The sequence below is a fragment of the Taudactylus pleione genome, unplaced genomic scaffold (genome assembly GCF_031769625.1).
Source record: "Taudactylus pleione unplaced genomic scaffold, aTauple2 ptg000967l, whole genome shotgun sequence".
NCBI classification, from domain to species: domain Eukaryota; kingdom Metazoa; phylum Chordata; class Amphibia; order Anura; family Myobatrachidae; genus Taudactylus; species Taudactylus pleione.
The window spans coordinates 7,339,179-7,360,507 of NW_028285368.1; the positions used below are offsets into that span (position 1 = coordinate 7,339,179).

At 37.3% G+C, this 21,329-nt stretch overlaps 86 pseudogenes; all 86 read left to right on the forward strand.

Moving 5' to 3' along the window:
* The first annotated feature begins 48 nt into the window (after nucleotides 1-48).
* On the forward strand, nucleotides 49-167 carry LOC148462168 (5S ribosomal RNA; annotated as a pseudogene).
* A 116-nt stretch (nucleotides 168-283) lies between these two features.
* LOC148462169 (5S ribosomal RNA) lies at nucleotides 284-403 on the forward strand (annotated as a pseudogene).
* A 116-nt stretch (nucleotides 404-519) lies between these two features.
* LOC148462170 (5S ribosomal RNA) lies at nucleotides 520-638 on the forward strand (annotated as a pseudogene).
* A 351-nt stretch (nucleotides 639-989) lies between these two features.
* Nucleotides 990-1,108, forward strand: LOC148462171 (5S ribosomal RNA; annotated as a pseudogene).
* Nucleotides 1,109-1,224: 116 nt separating this feature from the next.
* On the forward strand, nucleotides 1,225-1,343 carry LOC148462172 (5S ribosomal RNA; annotated as a pseudogene).
* A 116-nt stretch (nucleotides 1,344-1,459) lies between these two features.
* LOC148462173 (5S ribosomal RNA) lies at nucleotides 1,460-1,578 on the forward strand (annotated as a pseudogene).
* Nucleotides 1,579-1,694: 116 nt separating this feature from the next.
* LOC148462174 (5S ribosomal RNA) lies at nucleotides 1,695-1,812 on the forward strand (annotated as a pseudogene).
* Nucleotides 1,813-1,928: 116 nt separating this feature from the next.
* Nucleotides 1,929-2,047, forward strand: LOC148462175 (5S ribosomal RNA; annotated as a pseudogene).
* Nucleotides 2,048-2,163: 116 nt separating this feature from the next.
* LOC148462176 (5S ribosomal RNA) lies at nucleotides 2,164-2,282 on the forward strand (annotated as a pseudogene).
* Nucleotides 2,283-2,632: 350 nt separating this feature from the next.
* LOC148462177 (5S ribosomal RNA) lies at nucleotides 2,633-2,751 on the forward strand (annotated as a pseudogene).
* A 116-nt stretch (nucleotides 2,752-2,867) lies between these two features.
* LOC148462178 (5S ribosomal RNA) lies at nucleotides 2,868-2,986 on the forward strand (annotated as a pseudogene).
* Nucleotides 2,987-3,102: 116 nt separating this feature from the next.
* On the forward strand, nucleotides 3,103-3,221 carry LOC148462179 (5S ribosomal RNA; annotated as a pseudogene).
* A 116-nt stretch (nucleotides 3,222-3,337) lies between these two features.
* LOC148462180 (5S ribosomal RNA) lies at nucleotides 3,338-3,456 on the forward strand (annotated as a pseudogene).
* Nucleotides 3,457-3,572: 116 nt separating this feature from the next.
* Nucleotides 3,573-3,691, forward strand: LOC148462181 (5S ribosomal RNA; annotated as a pseudogene).
* Nucleotides 3,692-3,807: 116 nt separating this feature from the next.
* Nucleotides 3,808-3,926, forward strand: LOC148462182 (5S ribosomal RNA; annotated as a pseudogene).
* Nucleotides 3,927-4,042: 116 nt separating this feature from the next.
* On the forward strand, nucleotides 4,043-4,161 carry LOC148462183 (5S ribosomal RNA; annotated as a pseudogene).
* A 116-nt stretch (nucleotides 4,162-4,277) lies between these two features.
* On the forward strand, nucleotides 4,278-4,396 carry LOC148462184 (5S ribosomal RNA; annotated as a pseudogene).
* Nucleotides 4,397-4,512: 116 nt separating this feature from the next.
* Nucleotides 4,513-4,631, forward strand: LOC148462185 (5S ribosomal RNA; annotated as a pseudogene).
* A 116-nt stretch (nucleotides 4,632-4,747) lies between these two features.
* Nucleotides 4,748-4,866, forward strand: LOC148462186 (5S ribosomal RNA; annotated as a pseudogene).
* A 116-nt stretch (nucleotides 4,867-4,982) lies between these two features.
* On the forward strand, nucleotides 4,983-5,101 carry LOC148462187 (5S ribosomal RNA; annotated as a pseudogene).
* A 116-nt stretch (nucleotides 5,102-5,217) lies between these two features.
* LOC148462188 (5S ribosomal RNA) lies at nucleotides 5,218-5,335 on the forward strand (annotated as a pseudogene).
* A 116-nt stretch (nucleotides 5,336-5,451) lies between these two features.
* LOC148462189 (5S ribosomal RNA) lies at nucleotides 5,452-5,570 on the forward strand (annotated as a pseudogene).
* A 116-nt stretch (nucleotides 5,571-5,686) lies between these two features.
* LOC148462190 (5S ribosomal RNA) lies at nucleotides 5,687-5,805 on the forward strand (annotated as a pseudogene).
* A 350-nt stretch (nucleotides 5,806-6,155) lies between these two features.
* On the forward strand, nucleotides 6,156-6,274 carry LOC148462191 (5S ribosomal RNA; annotated as a pseudogene).
* Nucleotides 6,275-6,390: 116 nt separating this feature from the next.
* LOC148462192 (5S ribosomal RNA) lies at nucleotides 6,391-6,509 on the forward strand (annotated as a pseudogene).
* Nucleotides 6,510-6,625: 116 nt separating this feature from the next.
* On the forward strand, nucleotides 6,626-6,744 carry LOC148462193 (5S ribosomal RNA; annotated as a pseudogene).
* A 116-nt stretch (nucleotides 6,745-6,860) lies between these two features.
* On the forward strand, nucleotides 6,861-6,979 carry LOC148462194 (5S ribosomal RNA; annotated as a pseudogene).
* A 116-nt stretch (nucleotides 6,980-7,095) lies between these two features.
* LOC148462195 (5S ribosomal RNA) lies at nucleotides 7,096-7,214 on the forward strand (annotated as a pseudogene).
* Nucleotides 7,215-7,330: 116 nt separating this feature from the next.
* Nucleotides 7,331-7,449, forward strand: LOC148462196 (5S ribosomal RNA; annotated as a pseudogene).
* A 116-nt stretch (nucleotides 7,450-7,565) lies between these two features.
* Nucleotides 7,566-7,684, forward strand: LOC148462197 (5S ribosomal RNA; annotated as a pseudogene).
* A 116-nt stretch (nucleotides 7,685-7,800) lies between these two features.
* LOC148462198 (5S ribosomal RNA) lies at nucleotides 7,801-7,919 on the forward strand (annotated as a pseudogene).
* A 116-nt stretch (nucleotides 7,920-8,035) lies between these two features.
* On the forward strand, nucleotides 8,036-8,154 carry LOC148462199 (5S ribosomal RNA; annotated as a pseudogene).
* A 116-nt stretch (nucleotides 8,155-8,270) lies between these two features.
* On the forward strand, nucleotides 8,271-8,389 carry LOC148462200 (5S ribosomal RNA; annotated as a pseudogene).
* A 116-nt stretch (nucleotides 8,390-8,505) lies between these two features.
* LOC148462201 (5S ribosomal RNA) lies at nucleotides 8,506-8,624 on the forward strand (annotated as a pseudogene).
* A 116-nt stretch (nucleotides 8,625-8,740) lies between these two features.
* Nucleotides 8,741-8,859, forward strand: LOC148462202 (5S ribosomal RNA; annotated as a pseudogene).
* A 116-nt stretch (nucleotides 8,860-8,975) lies between these two features.
* On the forward strand, nucleotides 8,976-9,094 carry LOC148462203 (5S ribosomal RNA; annotated as a pseudogene).
* Nucleotides 9,095-9,210: 116 nt separating this feature from the next.
* On the forward strand, nucleotides 9,211-9,329 carry LOC148462204 (5S ribosomal RNA; annotated as a pseudogene).
* Nucleotides 9,330-9,445: 116 nt separating this feature from the next.
* LOC148462205 (5S ribosomal RNA) lies at nucleotides 9,446-9,565 on the forward strand (annotated as a pseudogene).
* A 116-nt stretch (nucleotides 9,566-9,681) lies between these two features.
* Nucleotides 9,682-9,800, forward strand: LOC148462206 (5S ribosomal RNA; annotated as a pseudogene).
* Nucleotides 9,801-9,916: 116 nt separating this feature from the next.
* LOC148462207 (5S ribosomal RNA) lies at nucleotides 9,917-10,035 on the forward strand (annotated as a pseudogene).
* Nucleotides 10,036-10,151: 116 nt separating this feature from the next.
* LOC148462208 (5S ribosomal RNA) lies at nucleotides 10,152-10,270 on the forward strand (annotated as a pseudogene).
* Nucleotides 10,271-10,386: 116 nt separating this feature from the next.
* Nucleotides 10,387-10,505, forward strand: LOC148462209 (5S ribosomal RNA; annotated as a pseudogene).
* A 116-nt stretch (nucleotides 10,506-10,621) lies between these two features.
* LOC148462210 (5S ribosomal RNA) lies at nucleotides 10,622-10,740 on the forward strand (annotated as a pseudogene).
* A 116-nt stretch (nucleotides 10,741-10,856) lies between these two features.
* On the forward strand, nucleotides 10,857-10,975 carry LOC148462211 (5S ribosomal RNA; annotated as a pseudogene).
* Nucleotides 10,976-11,091: 116 nt separating this feature from the next.
* Nucleotides 11,092-11,210, forward strand: LOC148462212 (5S ribosomal RNA; annotated as a pseudogene).
* Nucleotides 11,211-11,326: 116 nt separating this feature from the next.
* LOC148462213 (5S ribosomal RNA) lies at nucleotides 11,327-11,445 on the forward strand (annotated as a pseudogene).
* A 116-nt stretch (nucleotides 11,446-11,561) lies between these two features.
* Nucleotides 11,562-11,680, forward strand: LOC148462214 (5S ribosomal RNA; annotated as a pseudogene).
* Nucleotides 11,681-11,796: 116 nt separating this feature from the next.
* LOC148462215 (5S ribosomal RNA) lies at nucleotides 11,797-11,915 on the forward strand (annotated as a pseudogene).
* A 116-nt stretch (nucleotides 11,916-12,031) lies between these two features.
* LOC148462216 (5S ribosomal RNA) lies at nucleotides 12,032-12,150 on the forward strand (annotated as a pseudogene).
* Nucleotides 12,151-12,266: 116 nt separating this feature from the next.
* On the forward strand, nucleotides 12,267-12,385 carry LOC148462217 (5S ribosomal RNA; annotated as a pseudogene).
* A 116-nt stretch (nucleotides 12,386-12,501) lies between these two features.
* LOC148462218 (5S ribosomal RNA) lies at nucleotides 12,502-12,620 on the forward strand (annotated as a pseudogene).
* Nucleotides 12,621-12,736: 116 nt separating this feature from the next.
* On the forward strand, nucleotides 12,737-12,855 carry LOC148462219 (5S ribosomal RNA; annotated as a pseudogene).
* A 116-nt stretch (nucleotides 12,856-12,971) lies between these two features.
* Nucleotides 12,972-13,090, forward strand: LOC148462220 (5S ribosomal RNA; annotated as a pseudogene).
* Nucleotides 13,091-13,206: 116 nt separating this feature from the next.
* Nucleotides 13,207-13,325, forward strand: LOC148462221 (5S ribosomal RNA; annotated as a pseudogene).
* Nucleotides 13,326-13,676: 351 nt separating this feature from the next.
* Nucleotides 13,677-13,795, forward strand: LOC148462222 (5S ribosomal RNA; annotated as a pseudogene).
* A 116-nt stretch (nucleotides 13,796-13,911) lies between these two features.
* LOC148462223 (5S ribosomal RNA) lies at nucleotides 13,912-14,030 on the forward strand (annotated as a pseudogene).
* A 116-nt stretch (nucleotides 14,031-14,146) lies between these two features.
* On the forward strand, nucleotides 14,147-14,265 carry LOC148462224 (5S ribosomal RNA; annotated as a pseudogene).
* Nucleotides 14,266-14,381: 116 nt separating this feature from the next.
* On the forward strand, nucleotides 14,382-14,500 carry LOC148462225 (5S ribosomal RNA; annotated as a pseudogene).
* A 116-nt stretch (nucleotides 14,501-14,616) lies between these two features.
* On the forward strand, nucleotides 14,617-14,735 carry LOC148462226 (5S ribosomal RNA; annotated as a pseudogene).
* A 116-nt stretch (nucleotides 14,736-14,851) lies between these two features.
* Nucleotides 14,852-14,970, forward strand: LOC148462227 (5S ribosomal RNA; annotated as a pseudogene).
* A 116-nt stretch (nucleotides 14,971-15,086) lies between these two features.
* LOC148462228 (5S ribosomal RNA) lies at nucleotides 15,087-15,205 on the forward strand (annotated as a pseudogene).
* Nucleotides 15,206-15,321: 116 nt separating this feature from the next.
* On the forward strand, nucleotides 15,322-15,440 carry LOC148462229 (5S ribosomal RNA; annotated as a pseudogene).
* A 116-nt stretch (nucleotides 15,441-15,556) lies between these two features.
* LOC148462230 (5S ribosomal RNA) lies at nucleotides 15,557-15,675 on the forward strand (annotated as a pseudogene).
* Nucleotides 15,676-15,791: 116 nt separating this feature from the next.
* On the forward strand, nucleotides 15,792-15,910 carry LOC148462231 (5S ribosomal RNA; annotated as a pseudogene).
* A 116-nt stretch (nucleotides 15,911-16,026) lies between these two features.
* Nucleotides 16,027-16,145, forward strand: LOC148462232 (5S ribosomal RNA; annotated as a pseudogene).
* A 116-nt stretch (nucleotides 16,146-16,261) lies between these two features.
* On the forward strand, nucleotides 16,262-16,380 carry LOC148462233 (5S ribosomal RNA; annotated as a pseudogene).
* Nucleotides 16,381-16,496: 116 nt separating this feature from the next.
* Nucleotides 16,497-16,615, forward strand: LOC148462234 (5S ribosomal RNA; annotated as a pseudogene).
* A 116-nt stretch (nucleotides 16,616-16,731) lies between these two features.
* Nucleotides 16,732-16,850, forward strand: LOC148462235 (5S ribosomal RNA; annotated as a pseudogene).
* Nucleotides 16,851-16,966: 116 nt separating this feature from the next.
* Nucleotides 16,967-17,085, forward strand: LOC148462236 (5S ribosomal RNA; annotated as a pseudogene).
* A 116-nt stretch (nucleotides 17,086-17,201) lies between these two features.
* Nucleotides 17,202-17,320, forward strand: LOC148462237 (5S ribosomal RNA; annotated as a pseudogene).
* Nucleotides 17,321-17,436: 116 nt separating this feature from the next.
* LOC148462238 (5S ribosomal RNA) lies at nucleotides 17,437-17,555 on the forward strand (annotated as a pseudogene).
* A 116-nt stretch (nucleotides 17,556-17,671) lies between these two features.
* On the forward strand, nucleotides 17,672-17,790 carry LOC148462239 (5S ribosomal RNA; annotated as a pseudogene).
* Nucleotides 17,791-17,906: 116 nt separating this feature from the next.
* On the forward strand, nucleotides 17,907-18,025 carry LOC148462240 (5S ribosomal RNA; annotated as a pseudogene).
* A 116-nt stretch (nucleotides 18,026-18,141) lies between these two features.
* LOC148462241 (5S ribosomal RNA) lies at nucleotides 18,142-18,260 on the forward strand (annotated as a pseudogene).
* A 116-nt stretch (nucleotides 18,261-18,376) lies between these two features.
* On the forward strand, nucleotides 18,377-18,495 carry LOC148462242 (5S ribosomal RNA; annotated as a pseudogene).
* Nucleotides 18,496-18,846: 351 nt separating this feature from the next.
* Nucleotides 18,847-18,965, forward strand: LOC148462243 (5S ribosomal RNA; annotated as a pseudogene).
* A 116-nt stretch (nucleotides 18,966-19,081) lies between these two features.
* On the forward strand, nucleotides 19,082-19,200 carry LOC148462244 (5S ribosomal RNA; annotated as a pseudogene).
* Nucleotides 19,201-19,316: 116 nt separating this feature from the next.
* Nucleotides 19,317-19,435, forward strand: LOC148462245 (5S ribosomal RNA; annotated as a pseudogene).
* A 116-nt stretch (nucleotides 19,436-19,551) lies between these two features.
* Nucleotides 19,552-19,670, forward strand: LOC148462246 (5S ribosomal RNA; annotated as a pseudogene).
* Nucleotides 19,671-19,786: 116 nt separating this feature from the next.
* LOC148462247 (5S ribosomal RNA) lies at nucleotides 19,787-19,905 on the forward strand (annotated as a pseudogene).
* A 116-nt stretch (nucleotides 19,906-20,021) lies between these two features.
* Nucleotides 20,022-20,140, forward strand: LOC148462248 (5S ribosomal RNA; annotated as a pseudogene).
* Nucleotides 20,141-20,256: 116 nt separating this feature from the next.
* On the forward strand, nucleotides 20,257-20,375 carry LOC148462249 (5S ribosomal RNA; annotated as a pseudogene).
* Nucleotides 20,376-20,491: 116 nt separating this feature from the next.
* LOC148462250 (5S ribosomal RNA) lies at nucleotides 20,492-20,610 on the forward strand (annotated as a pseudogene).
* Nucleotides 20,611-20,726: 116 nt separating this feature from the next.
* On the forward strand, nucleotides 20,727-20,845 carry LOC148462251 (5S ribosomal RNA; annotated as a pseudogene).
* Nucleotides 20,846-20,961: 116 nt separating this feature from the next.
* LOC148462252 (5S ribosomal RNA) lies at nucleotides 20,962-21,080 on the forward strand (annotated as a pseudogene).
* A 116-nt stretch (nucleotides 21,081-21,196) lies between these two features.
* LOC148462253 (5S ribosomal RNA) lies at nucleotides 21,197-21,315 on the forward strand (annotated as a pseudogene).
* The last annotated feature ends 14 nt before the right edge of the window (nucleotides 21,316-21,329 follow it).

A 21,329-nucleotide genomic window follows, 5' to 3' on the forward strand; every position in this document is an offset into this window, starting at 1 on the left:
TTTCTTGAGTTAAGAAGTAATAGAGGTCTAAAGTTAATGCATTTGAACACCTACAGCCAAAGCTCACTGGACTTGCCCAATCTCGTCTGATCTTGGAAGCTATGCAGTGTTGGTCCTGGTTAGTACTTGGACGGGAGACCACCTGGGAATTCCAGATGCTGTAGGTAATTTTATACTGCCGTAACATTCTTTTCTATTACATTTTACATTTCATTTTTTCAACTTATCAATGATTTTACTTGAGTTAAGAAGTAATAGAGGTCTAAAGTTAATGTTTTTGATCACCTACAGCCAAACCACACTGGACATTCCCCAATCTCATCTAGTCTTGGACGCTATGCAGTGTTGGGCCTGGTTAGTACTTGGATGGGAGACCACCTGGGAATACCAGGTGCTGTAGGTAATGTTATACTGCCATAACATTCTTTTCTTTTACATTTTACATTTAATTTTTTCAACTTATCAATGAATTTACTCTAGTTAAGAAGTAATAGAGGTCTAAAGTTAATGTTTTTGAGCACCTACAGCCAAACCACACTGGACATGCCCAATCTCGTCTGGTCTTGGATGCTATGCAGTGTTGGGCCTGGTTAGTACTTGGATGGGAGACCACCTGGGAATACCAGGTGCTGTAGGTAATTTTATACTACCATGTCATTCTTTTCTATTACATTTACCATTTCATTTTTTCAACTTATCAATGAATTTACTTGAGTTAAGAAGTAATAGAGCTCTAAAGTTAATGTAATTGAGCACCTACAGCCAAACCCCACTGGACTTGCCCAATCTCATCTGATCTTGGATGCTATGCAGTGGTGGGCCTGGTTAGTACTTGGATAGGAGACCACCACAGAATTCCAGGTACAGTAGGTAATTTTATACTGCCATAACATTCTTTTCTATTACATTTTACATTTAATTTTTTCAACTAATCAATGAATTTACTCTAGTTAAGAAGTAATAGATGTCTAAAGTTAATGTTTTTGAGCACCTACAGCCAAACCACACTGAACACACCCAATCTCGTCTGATCTTGGAAGCTATGCAGTGTTGGGCTTGGTTAGTACTTGGATGGGAGACCAGCTGAGAATACCAGGTGCTGGAGGTAATTTTATAATGCCATAACATTCTTTTCTATTACATTTTGCATTTCATTTTTTCAACTTATCAATGAATTTATTTGAGTTAAGAAGTAATAGTTGTCTAAAGATAATGTTTTTGAGCACCTACAGCCAAACCACACTGGACATGACCAATCTCATCTGATCTTGGAAGCTATGCAGTTTTGGGTCTGGGTATTACTTGGATGGGAGACCACCTGAGAATACCAGGTGCTGTCGGTAATTTTATACAGCCATAACATTCTTTTCTATTACATTTTACATTAAATTTTTTCAATTTATCAATGAATTTAGTTGAGTTAAGAAGTAAAAGAGGTCTAAAGTTAATGTTTTTGAGCACCTACAGCCAAACCAAACTGTACATTCCCAATCCCATCTGATCTTGGAAGCTATGCAGTGTTGGGCCTGGTTAGTACTTGGATGAGAGACCACCTGGGAATACCAGGTGCTGTAGGTAATTTTATACTGCCATAACATTCTTTTCTATTACATTTTGCATGTAAATTTTTCAACTTATCAATGAATTTACTTGAGTTAAGAAGTAATAGAGGTCTAAAGTTAATGGAATTGAGCACCTACAGCCAAACCACACTGGACTTGCCCAGTCTCATCTGATCTTGGAAGCTATGCAGTGTGGTCCTGGTTAGTACTTGGATGGGAGACCACCTGGGATTTCCAGATGCTGTAGGTAATTTTATACTGCCATAACATTCTTTTCTATTACATTTTACATTTAATTTTTTCAACTTATCATTGAATTTACTCTAGTTAAGAAGTAATAGAGGTCTAAAGTTAATGTTTTTGAGCGCCTACAGCCAAACCACACTGGACACACCCAATTTCTTCTGATCTTGGAAGCTATGCAGTGGTGGGCCTGGTTAGTACTTGGATGGGAGACCACCAGGGAATACCAGGTGCTGTAGGTAATTTTATACTGCCATAACATTCTTTTCTATTATATTTTACATTTCATTTTTCCAATTTATCAACAAATTTACTTGAGTTAAGAAGTAATAGAGGTCTAAAGTTAATGTTTTTGAGCACCTACAGCCAAACCACACTGGACATGCCCAATCTCGTCTAATCTTGGAAGCTATGCAGTGTTGGGCTTGGTTAGTACTTGTATGGGAGACCACTTGGGAATACCAGGTGCTGTAGGTAATTTTACACAGCCATAACATTCTTTTCTATTACATTTTACATTACATTTTTTCAACTTATCAATGAATTTACTCTAGTTAAGAAGTAATAGAGGTCTAAAGTTAAAGTTTTTGAGCACCTACAGCCAAACCACACTGGACACAACAATCTCTTCTGATCTTTGAAACTATGCAGTGTTGGTCCTGGTTAGTACTTGGATGGGAGACCACCTGGGATTTCCAGGTGCTGTAGGTAATTTTATACTGCCATAACGTTCTTTTCTATTACATTTTACATTTAATTTTTTCAACTTATCAATGAATTTACTCTAGTTAAGAAGTAATAGAAGTCTAAAGTTAATGTTTTTGAGCGCTTACAGCCAAACCACACTGTACATGCCCAATCCCGTCTGATCTTGGAAGCTATGCAGTGGTGGGCCTGGTTAGTTCCTGGATGGGAGACCACCTGGGAATACCAGGTGCTGTAGGTAATTTTATACTGCCATAACATTCTTTTCTATTACATTTTACATTTAATTTTTTCAACTTATCATTGAATTTACTCTAGTTAAGAAGTAATAGAGGTCTAAAGTTAATGTTTTTGAGCACCTACAGCCAAACCACACTGGACACACCCAATTTCTTCAAATCTTGGAAGCTATGCAGTGGTCTGCCTGGTTAGTACTTGGATGGGACACCACCAGGGAATACCAGGTGCTCTAGGTAATTTTATACTGCCATAACATTCTTTTCTATTATATTTTACATTTCATTTTTCCTATTTATCAATGAATTTACTTGAGTTAAGAAGTAATAGAGGTCTAAAGTTAATGTTTTTGAGCACCTACAGCCAAACCACACTGGACATGCCCAATCTCGTCTAATCTTGGAAGCTATGCAGTGTTGGGCTTGGTTAGTACTTGTATGGGAGACCACCTGCTAATACCAGGTGCTGTAGGTAATTTTATACAGCCATAACATTCTTTTCTATTACATTTTACATTTAATTTTTTCAACTTATCAATGAATTTACTGTAGTTAAGAAGTAATAGAGGTCTAAAGTTAATGTTTTTGAGCACCTACAGGCAAACCACACTGTACAAGCCCAATCACGTCTGATCTTGGAAGCTATGCAGTGGTTGGCCTGGTTAGTTCTTGGATGGGAGACCACCTGGGAATACCAGGTGCTGTAGGTAATTTTATACTGCCATAACATTCTTTTCTGTTACATTTTACATTTCATTTTTTCAACTTATCAATGAATTTACTTGAGTTAAGAAGTAATAGAGATCTAAAGTTAATGTAATTGAGCACCTACAGCCAAACCCCACTGGACTTGCCCAATCTCATCTGATCTTGGATGCTATGCAGTGGTGGGCCTGGTTAGTACTTGGATAGGAGACCACCTCAGAATTCCAGGTACAGTAGGTAATTTTATACTGCCATAACATTCTTTTCTATTACATTTTACATTTATTTTTTTCAACTAATCCATGAATTTACTCTAGTTAAGAAGTAATAGATGTCTAAAGTTAATGTTTTTGAGCACCTACAGCCAAACTACACTGAACACACCCAATCTCGTCTGATCTTGGAAGCTATGCAGTGTTGGGCTTGGTTAGTACTTGGATGGGAGACCAGCTGAGAATACCAGGTGCTGGAGGTAATTTTATAATGCCATAACATTCTTTTCTATTACATTTTGCATTTCATTTTTTCAACTTATCAATGAATTTATTTGAGTTAAGAAGTAATAGCGGTCTAAAGATAATGTTTTTGAGCACCTACAGCCAAACCACACTGGACATGACCAATCTCATCTGATCTTGGAAGCTATGCAGTTTTGGGTCTGGATATTACTTGGATGGGAGACCACCTGAGAATACCAGGTGCTGTGGGTAATTTTATACTGCCATAACTTTCTTTTCTATTACATTTTACATTTAATTTTTTCAACTTATCATTGAATTTACTCTAGTTAAGAAGTAATAGAGGTCTAAAGTTAATGTTTTTGAGCACCTACAGCCAAACCACACTGGGCACACCCAATTTCTTCTGATCTTGGAAGCTATGCAGTGGTGGGCCTGGTTAGTACTTGGATGGGAGACCACCAGGGAATACCAGGTGCTGTAGGTAATTCTATACTGCCATAACATTCTTTTCTATTATATTTTACATTTCATTTTTCCAATTTATCAACAAATTTACTTGAGTTAAGAAGTAATAGAGGTCTAAAGTTAATGTTTTTGAGCACCTACAGCCAAACCACACTGGACATGCCCAATCTCGCCTAATCTTGGAAGCTATGCAGTGTTGGGCTTGGTTAGTACTTGTATGGGAGACCACTTGGGAATACCAGGTGCTGTAGGTAATTTTACACAGCCATAACATTCTTTTCTATTACATTTTACATTTAATTTTTTCAACTTATCAATGAATTTACTCTAGTTAAGAAGTAATAGAGGTCTAAAGTTAAAGTTTTTGAGCACCTACAGCCAAACCACACTGGACACACCCAATCTCTTCTGATCTTTGAAACTATGCAGTGTTGGTCCTGGTTAGTACTTGGATGGGAGACCACCTGGGATTTCCAGGTGCTGTAGGTAATTTTATACTGCCATAACGTTCTTTTCTATTACATTTTACATTTAATTTTTTCAACTTATCAATGAATTTACTCTAGTTAAGAAGTAATAGAAGTCTAAAGTTAATGTTTTTGAGCGCTTACAGCCAAACCACACTGTACATGCCCAATCCCATCTAATCTTGGAAGCTATGCAGTGGTGGGCCTGGTTAGTTCTTGGATGGGAGACCACCTGGGAATATCAGGTGCTGTAGGTAATTTTATACTGCCATAACATTCTTTTCTATTACATTTTGCATGTAAATTTTTCAACTTATCAATGAATTTACTTGAGTTAAGAAGTAATAGAGGTCTAAAGTTAATGGAATTGAGCACCTACAGCCAAACCACACTGGACTTGCCCAGTCTCATCTGATCTTGGAAGCTATGCAGTGTGGTCCTGGTTAGTACTTGGATGGGAGACCACCTGGGATTTCCAGATGCTGTAGGTAATTTTATACTGCCATAACATTCTTTTCTATTACATTTTACATTTAATTTTTTCAACTTATCATTGAATTTACTCTAGTTAAGAAGTAATAGAGGTCTAAAGTTAATGTTTTTGAGCGCCTACAGCCAAACCACACTGGACACACCCAATTTCTTCTGATCTTGGAAGCTATGCTGTGGTGGGCCTGGTTAGTACTTGGATGGGAGACCACCAGGGAATACCAGGTGCTGTGGGTAATTTTATACTGCCATAACATTCTTTTCTATTATATTTTACATTTCATTTTTCCAATTTATCAACAAATTTACTTGAGTTAAGAAGTAATAGAGGTCTAAAGTTAATGTTTTTGAGCACCTACAGCCAAACCACACTGGACATGCCCAATCTCGTCTAATCTTGGAAGCTATGCAGTGTTGGGCTTGGTTAGTACTTGTATGGGAGACCACTTGGGAATACCAGGTGCTGTAGGTAATTTTACACAGCCATAACATTCTTTTCTATTACATTTTACATTACATTTTTTCAACTTATCAATGAATTTACTCTAGTTAAGAAGTAATAGAGGTCTAAAGTTAAAGTTTTTGAGCACCTACAGCCAAACCACACTGGACACAACAATCTCTTCTGATCTTTGAAACTATGCAGTGTTGGTCCTGGTTAGTACTTGGATGGGAGACCACCTGGGATTTCCAGGTGCTGTAGGTAATTTTATACTGCCATAACGTTCTTTTCTATTACATTTTACATTTAATTTTTTCAACTTATCAATGAATTTACTCTAGTTAAGAAGTAATAGAAGTCTAAAGTTAATGTTTTTGAGCGCTTACAGCCAAACCACACTGTACATGCCCAATCCCGTCTGATCTTGGAAGCTATGCAGTGGTGGGCCTGGTTAGTTCCTGGATGGGAGACCACCTGGGAATACCAGGTGCTGTAGGTAATTTTATACTGCCATAACATTCTTTTCTATTACATTTTACATTTAATTTTTTCAACTTATCATTGAATTTACTCTAGTTAAGAAGTAATAGAGGTCTAAAGTTAATGTTTTTGAGCACCTACAGCCAAACCACACTGGACACACCCAATTTCTTCAAATCTTGGAAGCTATGCAGTGGTCTGCCTGGTTAGTACTTGGATGGGACACCACCAGGGAATACCAGGTGCTCTAGGTAATTTTATACTGCCATAACATTCTTTTCTATTATATTTTACATTTCATTTTTCCTATTTATCAATGAATTTACTTGAGTTAAGAAGTAATAGAGGTCTAAAGTTAATGTTTTTGAGCACCTACAGCCAAACCACACTGGACATGCCCAATCTCGTCTAATCTTGGAAGCTATGCAGTGTTGGGCTTGGTTAGTACTTGTATGGGAGACCACCTGCTAATACCAGGTGCTGTAGGTAATTTTATACAGCCATAACATTCTTTTCTATTACATTTTACATTTAATTTTTTCAACTTATCAATGAATTTACTGTAGTTAAGAAGTAATAGAGGTCTAAAGTTAATGTTTTTGAGCACCTACAGGCAAACCACACTGTACAAGCCCAATCACGTCTGATCTTGGAAGCTATGCAGTGGTTGGCCTGGTTAGTTCTTGGATGGGAGACCACCTGGGAATACCAGGTGCTGTAGGTAATTTTATACTGCCATAACATTCTTTTCTGTTACATTTTACATTTCATTTTTTCAACTTATCAATGAATTTACTTGAGTTAAGAAGTAATAGAGATCTAAAGTTAATGTAATTGAGCACCTACAGCCAAACCCCACTGGACTTGCCCAATCTCATCTGATCTTGGATGCTATGCAGTGGTGGGCCTGGTTAGTACTTGGATAGGAGACCACCTCAGAATTCCAGGTACAGTAGGTAATTTTATACTGCCATAACATTCTTTTCTATTACATTTTACATTTATTTTTTTCAACTAATCCATGAATTTACTCTAGTTAAGAAGTAATAGATGTCTAAAGTTAATGTTTTTGAGCACCTACAGCCAAACCACACTGAACACACCCAATCTCGTCTGATCTTGGAAGCTATGCAGTGTTGGGCTTGGTTAGTACTTGGATGGGAGACCAGCTGAGAATACCAGGTGCTGGAGGTAATTTTATAATGCCATAACATTCTTTTCTATTACATTTTGCATTTCATTTTTTCAACTTATCAATGAATTTATTTGAGTTAAGAAGTAATAGCGGTCTAAAGATAATGTTTTTGAGCACCTACAGCCAAACCACACTGGACATGACCAATCTCATCTGATCTTGGAAGCTATGCAGTTTTGGGTCTGGATATTACTTGGATGGGAGACCACCTGAGAATACCAGGTGCTGTGGGTAATTTTATACTGCCATAACTTTCTTTTCTATTACATTTTACATTTAATTTTTTCAACTTATCATTGAATTTACTCTAGTTAAGAAGTAATAGAGGTCTAAAGTTAATGTTTTTGAGCACCTACAGCCAAACCACACTGGGCACACCCAATTTCTTCTGATCTTGGAAGCTATGCAGTGGTGGGCCTGGTTAGTACTTGGATGGGAGACCACCAGGGAATACCAGGTGCTGTAGGTAATTCTATACTGCCATAACATTCTTTTCTATTATATTTTACATTTCATTTTTCCAATTTATCAACAAATTTACTTGAGTTAAGAAGTAATAGAGGTCTAAAGTTAATGTTTTTGAGCACCTACAGCCAAACCACACTGGACATGCCCAATCTCGCCTAATCTTGGAAGCTATGCAGTGTTGGGCTTGGTTAGTACTTGTATGGGAGACCACTTGGGAATACCAGGTGCTGTAGGTAATTTTACACAGCCATAACATTCTTTTCTATTACATTTTACATTTAATTTTTTCAACTTATCAATGAATTTACTCTAGTTAAGAAGTAATAGAGGTCTAAAGTTAAAGTTTTTGAGCACCTACAGCCAAACCACACTGGACACACCCAATCTCTTCTGATCTTTGAAACTATGCAGTGTTGGTCCTGGTTAGTACTTGGATGGGAGACCACCTGGGATTTCCAGGTGCTGTAGGTAATTTTATACTGCCATAACGTTCTTTTCTATTACATTTTACATTTAATTTTTTCAACTTATCAATGAATTTACTCTAGTTAAGAAGTAATAGAAGTCTAAAGTTAATGTTTTTGAGCGCTTACAGCCAAACCACACTGTACATGCCCAATCCCATCTAATCTTGGAAGCTATGTAGTGGTGGGCCTGGTTAGTTCTTGGATGGGAGACCACCTGGGAATATCAGGTGCTGTAGGTAATTTTATACTGCCATAACATTCTTTTCTATTACATTTTACATTTAATTTTTTCAACTTATCAATTAATTTACTCTAGTTAAGAAGTAATAGAGGTCTAAATTTAATGTTTTTGAGCACCTACAGCCAAACCACACTGGACATGCCCAATCTCGTCTGGTCTTGGACGCTATGCAGTGTTGGGCCTGGTTAGTACTTGGATGGGAGACCAGCTGGGAATACCGGGTGCTGGAGGTAATTTTATACTGCCATAACATTCTTTTCTATTACATTTTGAGTTTCATTTTTTCAACTTATCAATGAATTTATTTGAGTTAAGAAGTAATAGCGGTCTAAAGATAATGTTTTTGAGCACCTACAGCCAAACCGCACTGGACATGCCCAATCTCATCTGATCTTGGAAGCTATGCAGTTTTGGGTCTGGGTATTACTTGGATGGGAGACCACCTGAGAATACCAGGTGCTGTGTGTAATTTTATACAGCCATAACATTCTTTTCTATTACATTTTACATTAAATTTTTTCAATTTATCAATGAATTTACTTGAGTTAAGAAGTAAAAGAGGTCTAAAGTTAATGTTTTTGAGCACCTACAGCCAAACCAAACTGTACATTCCCAATCCCATCTGATCTTGGAAGCTTTGCAGTGTTGGGCCTGGTTAGTACTTGGATGAGAGACCACCTGGGAATACCAGGTGCTGTAGGTAATTTTATACTGCCATAACATTCTTTTCTATTATATTTTACATTTCATTTTTCCAATTTATCAATGAATTTACTTGAGTTAAGAAGTAATAGAGGTCTAAAGTTAATGTTTTTGAGCGCCTACAGCCAAACCACACTGGACATGCCCAATCTCGTCTAATCTTGGAAGCTATGCAGTGTTGGGCCTTGGTTAGTACTTGTATGGGAGACCACCTGGGAATACCAGGTGCTGTAGGTAATTTTATACAGCCATAACATTCTTTTCTATTACATTTTACATTTAATTTTTTCAACTTATCAATGAATTTACTCTAGTTAAGAAGTAATAGAGGTCTAAAGTTAATGTTTTTGAGCACCTACAGCCAAATCACACTGGACACACCCAATCTCTTCTGATCTTTGAAACTATGCAGTGTTGGTCCTGGTTAGTACTTGGATGGGAGACCACCTGTAATTTCCAGGTGCTGTAGGTAATTTTATACTGCCATAACGTTCTTTTCTATTACATTTTACATTTAATTTTTTCAACTTATCAATGAATTTACTCTAGTTAAGAAGTAATAGAGGTCTAAAGTTAATGTTTTTGAGCACTTACAGCCAAACCACACTGTACATGCCCAATCCTGTCTGATCTTGGAAGCTATGCAGTGGTGGGCCTGGTTTGTTCTTGGATGGGAGACCACCTGGGAATACCAGGTGCTGTAGGTAATTTTATACTGCCATAAAATTATTTTCTATTACATTTTACATTTCATTTTTTCAACTTATCAATGAATTTTCTTGAGTTAAGAAGTAATAGAGGTCTAAAGTTAATGCATTTGAACACCTACAGCCTAAGCTCACTGGACTTGCCCAATCTCGTCTGATCTTGGAAGCTATGCAGTGTTGGTCCTGGTTAGTACTTGGATGGGAGACCCCCTGGGATTTCCAGGTGCTGTAGGTAATTTTATACTGCCATAACATTCTTTTCTATTACATTTTACATTTCATTTTTTCAACTTATCAATGATTTTACTTGAGTTAAGAAGTAATAGAGGTCTAAAGTTAATGTTTTTGATCACCTACAGCCAAACCACACTGGACATGCCCAATCTCATCTGGTCTTGGACGCTATGCAGTGTTGGGCCTGGTTAGTACTTGGATGGGAGACCACCTGGGAATACCAAGTGCTGTAGGTAATGTTATACTGCCATAACATTCTTTTCTTTTACATTTTACATTTAATTTTTTCAACTTATCAATTAATTTACTCTAGTTAAGAAGTAATAGAGGTCTAAATTTAATGTTTTTGAGCACCTACAGCCAAACCACACTGGACATGCCCAATCTCGTCTGGTCTTGGACGCTATGCAGTGTTGGGCCTGGTTAGTACTTGGATGGGAGACCAGCTGGGAATACCAGGTGCTGGAGGTAATTTTATAATGCCATAACATTCTTTTCTATTACATTTTGCCTTTCATTTTTTCAACTTATCAATGAATTTATTTGAGTTAAGAAGTAATAGCGGTCTAAAGATAATGGTTTTGAGCACCTACAGCCAAACCGCACTGGACATGCCCAATCTCATCTGATCTTGGAAGCTATGCAGTTTTGGGTCTGGGTATTACTTGGATGGGAGACCACCTGAGAATACCAGGTGCTGTGGGTAATTTTATACAGCCATAACATTCTTTTCTATTACATTTTACATTAAATTTTTTCAATTTATCAATGAATTTACTTGAGTTAAGAAGTAAAAGAGGTCTAAAGTTAATGTTTTTGAGCACCTACAGCCAAACCAAACTGTACATTCCCAATCCCATCTGATCTTGGAAGCTATGCAGTGTTGGGCCTGGTTAGTACTTGGATGAGAGACCACCTGGGAATACCAGGTGCTGTAGGTAATTTTATACTGCCATAACATTCTTTTCTATTACATTTTGCATTTAAATTTTTCAACTTATCAATGAATTTACTTGAGTTAAGAAGTAATAGAGGTCTAAAGTTAATGTAATTGAGCACCTACAGCCAAACCACACTGGACTTGCCCAATCTCATCTGATCTTGGAAGCTATGCAGTGTTGGTCCTGGTTAGTACTTGGATGGGAGACCCCCTGGGATTTCCAGATGCTGTAGGTAATTTTATACTGCCATAACATTCTTTTCTATTACATTTTACATTTAATTTTTTCAACTTATCATTGAATTTACTCTAGTTAAGAAGTAATAGAGGTCTAAAGTTAATGTTTTTGAGCACCTACAGCCAAACCACACTGGACACACCCAATTTCTTCAAATCTTGGAAGCTATGCAGTGGTCTGCCTGGTTAGTACTTGGATGGGAGACCACCAGGGAATACCAGGTGCTCTAGGTAATTTTATACTGCCATAACATTCTTTTCTATTATATTTTACATTTCATTTTTCCAATTTATCAATGAATTTACTTGAGTTAAGAAGTAATAGAGGTCTAAAGTTAATGTTTTTGAGCACCTACAGCCAAACCACACTGGACATGCCCAATCTCGTCTAATCTTGGAAGCTATGCAGTGTTGGGCTTGGTTAGTACTTGTATGGGAGACCACCTGCTAATACCAGGTGCTGTAGGTAATTTTATACAGCCATAACATTCTTTTCTATTACATTTTACATTTAATTTTTTCAACTTATCAATGAATTTACTGTAGTTAAGAAGTAATAGAGGTCTAAAGTTAATGTTTTTGAGCACCTACAGGCAAACCACACTGTACATGCCCAATCCTGTCTGATCTTGGAAGCTATGCAGTGGTGGGCCTGGTTAGTTCTTGGATGGGAGACCACCTGGGAATACCAGGTGCTGTAGGTAATTTTATACTGCCATAACATTCTTTTCTGTTACATTTTACATATCATTTTTTCAACTTATCAATGAATTTTCTTCAGTTAAGAAGTAATAGAGGTCTAAAGTTAATGCATTTGAACACCTACAGCCAAAGCTCACTGGACATGCCCAATCTCATCTGATCTTGGAAGCTATACAGTGTTGGTCCTGGTTAGTACTTGTATGGGAGACCACCTGGGAATTCCAGATGCTGTAGGTAATTTTATACTGCCATAACATTCTTTTCTATTACATTTTACATTTCATTTTTTCAACTTATCAATGATTTTACTTGAGTTAAGAAGTAATAGAGGTCTAAAGTTAATGTTTTTGATCACCTACAGCCAAACCACACTGGACATGCCCAATCTCATCTAGTCTTGGACGCTATGCAGTGTTGGGCCTGGTTAGTACTTGGATGGGAGACCACCTGGGAATACCAGGTGCTGTAGGTAATGTTATACTGCCATAACATTCTTTTCTTTTACATTTTACATTTAATTTTTTCAACTTATCAATGAATTTACTCTAGTTAAGAAGTAATAGAGGTCTAAAGTTAATGTTTTTGAGCACCTACAGCCAAACCACACTGGACATGCCCAATCTCGTCTGGTCTTGGACGCTATGCAGTGTTGGGCCTGGTTAGTACTTGGATGGGAGACCACCTGGGAATACCAGGTGCTGTAGGTAATTTTATACTGCCATGTCATTCTTTTCTATTACATTTTACCTTTCATTTTTTCAACTTATCAATGAATTTACTTGAGTTAAGAAGTAATAGAGATCTAAAGTTAATGTAATTGAGCACCTACAGCCAAACCCCACTGGACTTGCCCAATCTCATCTGATCTTGGATGCTATGCAGTGGTGGGCCTGGTTAGTACTTGGATAGGAGACCACCTCAGAATTCCAGGTACAGTAGGTAATTTTATACTGCCATAACATTCTTTTCTATTACATTTTACATTAAATTTTTTCAATTTATCAATGAATTTACTTGAGTTAAGAAGTAAAAGAGGTCTAAAGTTAATGTTTTTGAGCACCTACAGCCAAACCAAACTGTACATTCCCAATCCCATCTGATCTTGGAAGCTATGCAGTGTTGGGCCTGGTTAGTACTTGGATGAGAGACCACCTGGGAATACCAGGTGCTGTAGGTAATTTTATACTGCCATAACATTCTTTTCTATTACATTTTGCATTTAAATTTTTCAACTTATCAATGAATTTACTTGAGTTAAGAAGTAATAGAGGTCTAAAGTTAATGTAATTGAGCACCTACAGCCAAACCACACTGGACTTGCCCAGTCTCATCTGATCTTGGAAGCTATGCAGTGTTGGTCCTGGTTAATACTTGGATGGGAGACCCCCTGGGATTTCCAGATGCTGTATGTAATTTTATACTGCCATAACATTCTTTTCTATTACATTTTACATTTAATTTTTTCAACTTATCATTGAATTTACTCTAGTTAAGAAGTAATAGAGGTCTAAAGTTAATGTTTTTGAGCACCTACAGCCAAACCACACTGGACACACCCAATTTCTTCAAATCTTGGAAGCTATGCAGTGGTCTGCCTGGTTAGTACTTGGATGGGAGTCCACCAGGGAATACCAGGTGCTCTAGGTAATTTTATACTGCCATAACATTCTTTTCTATTATATTTTACATTTCATTTTTCCAATTTATCAATGAATTTACTTGAGTTAAGAAGTAATAGAGGTCTAAAGTTAATGTTTTTGAGCACCTACAGCCAAACCACACTGGACATGCCCAATCTCGTCTAATCTTGGAAGCTATGCAGTGTTGGGCTTGGTTAGTACTTGTATGGGAGACCACCTGCTAATACCAGGTGCTGTAGGTAATTTTATACAGCCATAACATTCTTTTCTATTACATTTTACATTTAATTTTTTCAACTTATCAATGAATTTACTGTAGTTAAGAAGTAATAGAGGTCTAAAGTTAATGTTTTTGAGCACCTACAGTCAAACCACACTGTACATGCCCAATCCCGTCTGATCTTGGAAGCTATGCAGTGGTGGGCTTGGTTAGTTCTTGGATGGGAGACCACCTGGGGATACCAGGTGCTGTAGGTAATTTTATACTGCCATAACATTCTTTTCTGTTACATTTTACATTTCATTTTTTCAACTTATCAATGAATTTTCTTGAGTTAAGAAGTAATAGAGGTCTAAAGTTAATGCATTTGAACACCTACAGCCAAAGCTCACTGGACTTTCCCAATCTCGTCTGATCTTGGAAGCTATGCAGTGTTGGTCCTGGTTAGTACTTGGATGGGAGACCACCTGGGAATCCCAGATGCTGTAGGTAATTTTATACTGCCATAACATTCTTTTCTATTACATTTTACATTTCATTTTTTCAACTTATCAATGATTTTACTTGAGTTAAGAAGTAATAGAGCACTAAAGTTAATGTATTTGATCACCTACAGCTAAACCACACTGGACATGCCCAATCTCATCTAGTCTTGGACGCTATGCAGTGTTGGGCCTGGTTAGTACTTGGATGGGAGACCACCTGGGAATACCAGGTGCTGTAGGTAATGTTATACTGCCATAACATTCTTTTCTTTTACATTTTACATTTAATTTTTTCAACTTATCAATGAATTTACTCTAGTTAAGAAGTAATAGAGGTCTAAAGTTAATGTTTTTGAGCACCTACAGGCAAACCACACTGTACATGCCCAATCCCGTCTGATCTTGGAAGCTATGCAGTGGTGGGCCTGGTTAGTTCTTGGATGGGAGACCACCTGGGAATACCAGGTGCTGTAGGTAATTTTATACTGCCATAACATTCTTTTCTGTTACATTTTACATTTCATTTTTTCAACTTATCAATGAATTTTCTTGAGTTAAGAAGTAATAGAGGTCTAAAGTTAATGCATTTGAACACCTACAGCCAAAGCTCACTGGACTTGCCCAATCTCGTCTGATCTTGGAAGCTATGCAGTGTTGGTCCTGGTTAGTACTTGGATGGGAGACCACCTGGGAATTCCAGATGCTGTAGGTACTTTTATACTGCCATAACGTTCTTTTCTATTACATTTTACATTTCATTTTTTCAACTTATCAATGATTTTACTTGAGTTAAGAAGTAATAGAGGTCTAAAGTTAATGTTTTTGATCACCTACAGCCAAACCACACTGGACATGCCCAATCTCATCTAGTCTTGGACGCTATGCAGTGTTGGGCCTGGTTAGTACTTGGATGGGAGACCACCTGGGAATACCAGGTGCTGTAGGTAATGTTATACTGCCATAACATTCTTTTCTTTTACATTTTACATTTAATTTTTTCAACTTATCAATGAATTTACTCTAGTTAAGAAGTAATAGAGGTCTAAAGTTAATGTTTTTGAGCACCTACAGCCAAACCACACTGGACATGCCCAATCTCGTCTGGTCTTGGACGCTATGCAGTGTTGGGCCTGGTTAGTACTTGGATGGGAGACCACCTGGGAATACCAGGTGCTGTAGGTAATTTTATACTGCCATGTCATTCTTTTCTATTACATTTTCCATTTCATTTTTTCAACTTATCAATGAATTTACTTGAGTTAAGAAGTAATAGAGATCTAAAGTTAATGTAATTGAGCACCTACAGCCAAACCCCACTGGACTTGCCCAATCTCATCTGATCTTGGATGCTATGCAGTGGTGGGCCTGGTTAGTACTTGGATAGGAGACCACCTCAGAATTCCAGGTACAGTAGGTAATTTTATACTGCCATAACATTCTTTTCTATTACATTTTACATTAAATTTTTTCAATTTATCAATGAATTTACTTGAGTTAAGAAGTAAAAGAGGTCTAAAGTTAATGTTTTTGAGCACCTACAGCCAAACCAAACTGTACATTCCCAATCCCATCTGATCTTGGAAGCTATGCAGTGTTGGGCCTGGTTAGTACTTGGATGAGAGACCACCTGGGAATACCAGGTGCTGTAGGTAATTTTATACTGCCATAACATTCTTTTCTATTACATATTGCATTTAAATTTTTCAACTTATCAATGAATTTACTTGAGTTAAGAAGTAATAGAGGTCTAAAGTTAATGTAATTGAGCACCTACAGCCAAACCACACTGGACTTGCCCAGTCTCATCTGATCTTGGAAGCTATGCAGTGTTGGTCCTGGTTAATACTTGGATGGGAGACCCCCTGGGATTTCCAGATGCTGTAGGTAATTTTATACTGCCATAACATTCTTTTCTATTACATTTTACATTTAATTTTTTCAACTTATCATTGAATTTACTCTAGTTAAGAAGTAATAGAGGTCTAAAGTTAATGTTTTTGAGCACCTACAGCCAAACCACACTGGACACTCCCAATTTCTTCAAATCTTGGAAGCTATGCAGTGGTCTGCCTGGTTAGTACTTGGATGGGAGTCCACCAGGGAATACCAGGTGCTGTAGGTAATTTTATACTGCCATAACATTCTTTTCTGTTACATTTTACATTTCATTTTTTCAACTTATCAATGAATTTTCTTGAGTTAAGAAGTAATAGAGGTCTAAAGTTAATGCATTTGAACACCTACAGCCAAAGCTCACTGGACTTTCCCAATCTCGTCTGATCTTGGAAGCTATGCAGTGTTGATCCTGGTTAGTACTTGGATGGGAGACCACCTGGGAATCCCAGATGCTGTAGGTAATTTTATACTGCTATAACATTCTTTTCTATTACATTTTACATTTCATTTTTTCAACTTATCAATGATTTTACTTGAGTTAAGAAGTAATAGAGCACTAAAGTTAATGTCTTTGATCACCTACAGCCAAACCACACTGGACATGCCCAATCTCATCTAGTCTTGGACGCTATGCAGTGTTGGGCCTGGTTAGTACTTGGATGGGAGACCACCTGGGAATACCAGGTGCTGTAGGTAATGTTATACTGCCATAACATTCTTTTCTTTTACATTTTACATTTAATTTTTTCAACTTATCAATGAATTTACTCTAGTTAAGAAGTAATAGAGGTCTAAAGTTAATGTTTTTGAGCACCTACAGGCAAACCACACTGTACATGCCCAATCCCGTCTGATCTTGGAAGCTATGCAGTGGTGGGCCTGGTTAGTTCTTGGATGGGAGACCACCTGGGAATACCAGGTGCTGTAGGTAATTTTATACTGCCATAACATTCTTTTCTGTTACATTTTACATTTCATTTTTTCAACTTATCAATGAATTTTCTTGAGTTAAGAAGTAATAGAGGTCTAAAGTTAATGCATTTGAACACCTACAGCCAAAGCTCACTGGACTTGCCCAATCTCGTCTGATCTTGGAAGCTATGCAGTGTTGGTCCTGGTTAGTACTTGGATGGGAGACCACCTGGGAATTCCAGATGCTGTAGGTACTTTTATACTGCCATAACATTCTTTTCTATTACATTTTACATTTCATTTTTTCAACTTATCAATGATTTTACTTGAGTTAAGAAGTAATAGAGGTCTAAAGTTAATGTTTTTGAGCACCTACAGCCAAACCACACTGGACATGCCCAATCTCGTCTGGTCTTGGACGCTATGCAGTGTTGGGCCTGGTTAGTACTTGGATGGGAGACCACCTGGGAATACCAGGTGCTGTAGGTAATTTTATACTGCCATGTCATTCTTTTCTATTACATTTTACATTTCATTTTTTCAACTTATCAATGAATTTACTTGAGTTAAGAAGTAATAGAGATCTAAAGTTAATGTAATTGAGCACCTACAGCCAAACCCCACTGGACTTGCCCAATCTCATCTGATCTTGGATGCTATGCAGTGGTGGGCCTGGTTAGTACTTGGATAGGAGACCACCTCAGAATTCCAGGTACAGTAGGTAATTTTATACTGCCATAACATTCTTTTCTATTACATTTTACATTAAATTTATTCAATTTATCAATGAATTTACTTAAGTTAAGAAGTAAAAGAGGTCTAAAGTTAATGTTTTTGAGCACCTACAGCCAAACCAAACTGTACATTCCCAATCCCATCTGATCTTGGAAGCTATGCAGTGTTGGGCCTGGTTAGTACTTGGATGAGAGACCACCTGGGAATACCAGGTGCTGTAGGTAATTTTATACTGCCATAACATTCTTTTCTATTACATTTTGCATTTAAATTTTTCAACTTATCAATGAATTTACTTGAGTTAAGAAGTAATAGAGGTCTAAAGTTAATGTAATTGAGCACCTACAGCCAAACCACACTGGACTTGCCCAGTCTCATCTGATCTTGGAAGCTATGCAGTGTTGGTCCTGGTTAATACTTGGATGGGAGACCCCCTGGGATTTCCAGATGCTGTAGGTAATTTTATACTGCCATAACATTCTTTTCTATTACATTTTACATTTAATTTTTTCAACTTATCATTGAATTTACTCTAGTTAAGAAGTAATAGAGGTCTAAAGTTAATGTTTTTGAGCACCTACAGCCAAACCACACTGGACACACCCAATTTCTTCAAATCCTGGAAGCTATGCAGTGGTCTGCCTGGTTAGTACTTGGATGGGAGTCCACCAGGGAATACCAGGTGCTCTAGGTAATTTTATACTGCCATAACATTCTTTTCTATTATATTTTACATTTCATTTTTCCAATTTATCAATGAATTTACTTGAGTTAAGAAGTAATAGAGGTCTAAAGTTAATGTTTTTGAGCACCTACAGCCAAACCACACTGGACATGCCCAATCTCGTCTAATCTTGGAAGCTATGCAGTGTTGGGCTTGGTTAGTACTTGTATGGGAGACCACCTGCTAATACCAGGTGCTGTAGGTAATTTTATACAGCCATAACATTCTTTTCTATTACATTTTACATTTAATTTTTTCAACTTATCAATGAATTTACTGTAGTTAAGAAGTAATAGAGGTCTAAAGTTAATGTTTTTGAGCACCTACAGTCAAACCACACTGTACATGCCCAATCCCGTCTGATCTTGGAAGCTATGCAGTGGTGGGCTTGGTTAGTTCTTGGATGGGAGACCACCTGGGAATACCAGGTGCTGTAGGTAATTTTATACTGCCATAACATTCTTTTCTGTTACATTTTACATTTCATTTTTTCAACTTATCAATGAATTTTCTTGAGTTAAGAAGTAATAGAGGTCTAAAGTTAATGCATTTGAACACCTACAGCCAAAGCTCACTGGACTTTCCCAATCTCGTCTGATCTTGGAAGCTATGCAGTGTTGGGCCTGGTTAGTACTTGGATGAGAGACCACCTGGGAATACCAGGTGCTGTAGGTAATTTTATACTGCCATAACATTCTTTTCTATTACATTTTGCATTTAAATTTTTCAACTTATCAATGAATTTACTTGAGTTAAGAAGTAATAGAGGTCTAAAGTTAATGTAATTGAGCACCTACAGCCAAACCACACTGGACTTGCCCAGTCTCATCTGATCTTGGAAGCTATGCAGTGTTGGTCCTGGTTAATACTTGGATGGGAGACCCCCTGGGATTTCCAGATGCTGTAGGTAATTTTATACTGCCATAACATTCTTTTCTATTACATTTTACATTTAATTTTTTCAACTTATCATTGAATTTACTCTAGTTAAGAAGTAATAGAGGTCTAAAGTTAATGTTTTTGAGCACCTACAGCCAAACCACACTGGACACACCCAATTTCTTCAAATCTTGGAAGCTATGCAGTGGTCTGCCTGGTTAGTACTTGGATGGGAGTCCACCAGGGAATACCAGGTGCTCTAGGTAATTTTATACTGCCATAACATTCTTTTCTATTATATTTTACATTTCATTTTTCCAATTTATCAATGAATTTACTTGAGTTAAGAAGTAATAGAGGTCTAAAGTTAATGTTTTTGAGCACCTACAGCCAAACCACACTGGACATGCCCAATCTCGTCTAATCTTGGAAGCTATGCAGTGTTGGGCTTGGTTAGTACTTGTATGGGAGACCACCTACTAATATCAGGTGCTGTAGGTAATTTTATACAGCCATAACATTCTTTTCTATTACATTTTACATTTAATTTTTTCAACTTATCAATGAATTTACTGTAGTTAAGAAGTAATAGAGGTCTAAAGTTAATGTTTTTGAGCACCTACAGGCAAACCACACTGTACATGCCCAATCCCGTCTGATCTTGGAAGCTATGCAGTGGTGGGCTTGGTTAGTTCTTGGATGGGAGAACACCTGGGAATACCAGGTGCTGTAGGTAATTTTATACTGCCATAACATTCTTTTCTGTTACATTTTACATTTCATTTTTTCAACTTATCAATGAATTTTCTTGAGTTAAGAAGTAATAGAGGTCTAAAGTTAATGCATTTGAACACCTACAGCCAAAGCTCACTGGACTTGCCCAATCTCGTCTGATCTTGGAAGCTATGCAGTGTTGGTCCTGGTTAGTACTTGGATGGGAGACCACCTGGGAATTCCAGATGCTGTAGGTAATTTTATACTGCCATAACATTCTTTTCTATTACATTTTACATTTCATTTTTTCAACTTATCAATGATTTTACTTGAGTTAACAAGTAATAGAGCACTAAAGTTAATGTTTTTGATCACCTACAGCCAAACCACACTGGACATGCCCAATCTCATCTAGTCTTGGACGCTATGCAGTGTTGGGCCTGGTTAGTACTTGGATGGGAGACCACCTGGGAATACCAGGTGCTGTAGGTAATGTTATACTGCCATAACATTCTTTTCTTTTACATTTTACATTTAATTTTTTCAACTTATCAATGAATTTACTCTAGTTAAGAAGTAATAGAGGTCTAAAGTTAATGTTTTTGAGCACCTACAGCCAAACCACACTGGACATGCCCAATCTCGTCTGGTCTTGGACGCTATGCAGTGTTGGGCCTGGTTAGTACTTGGATGGGAGACCACCTGGGAATACCAGGTGCTGTAGGTAATTTTATACTGCCATGTCATTCTTTTCTATTACATTTTACATTTCATTTTTTCAACTTATCAATGAATTTACTTGAGTTAAGAAGTAATAGAGATCTAAAGTTAATGTAATTGAGCACCTACAGCCAAACCCCACTGGACTTGCCCAATCTCATCTGATCTTGGATGCTATGCAGTGGTGGGCCTGGTTAGTACTTGGATAGGAGACCACCTCAGAATTCCAGGTACAGTAGGTAATTTTATACTGCCA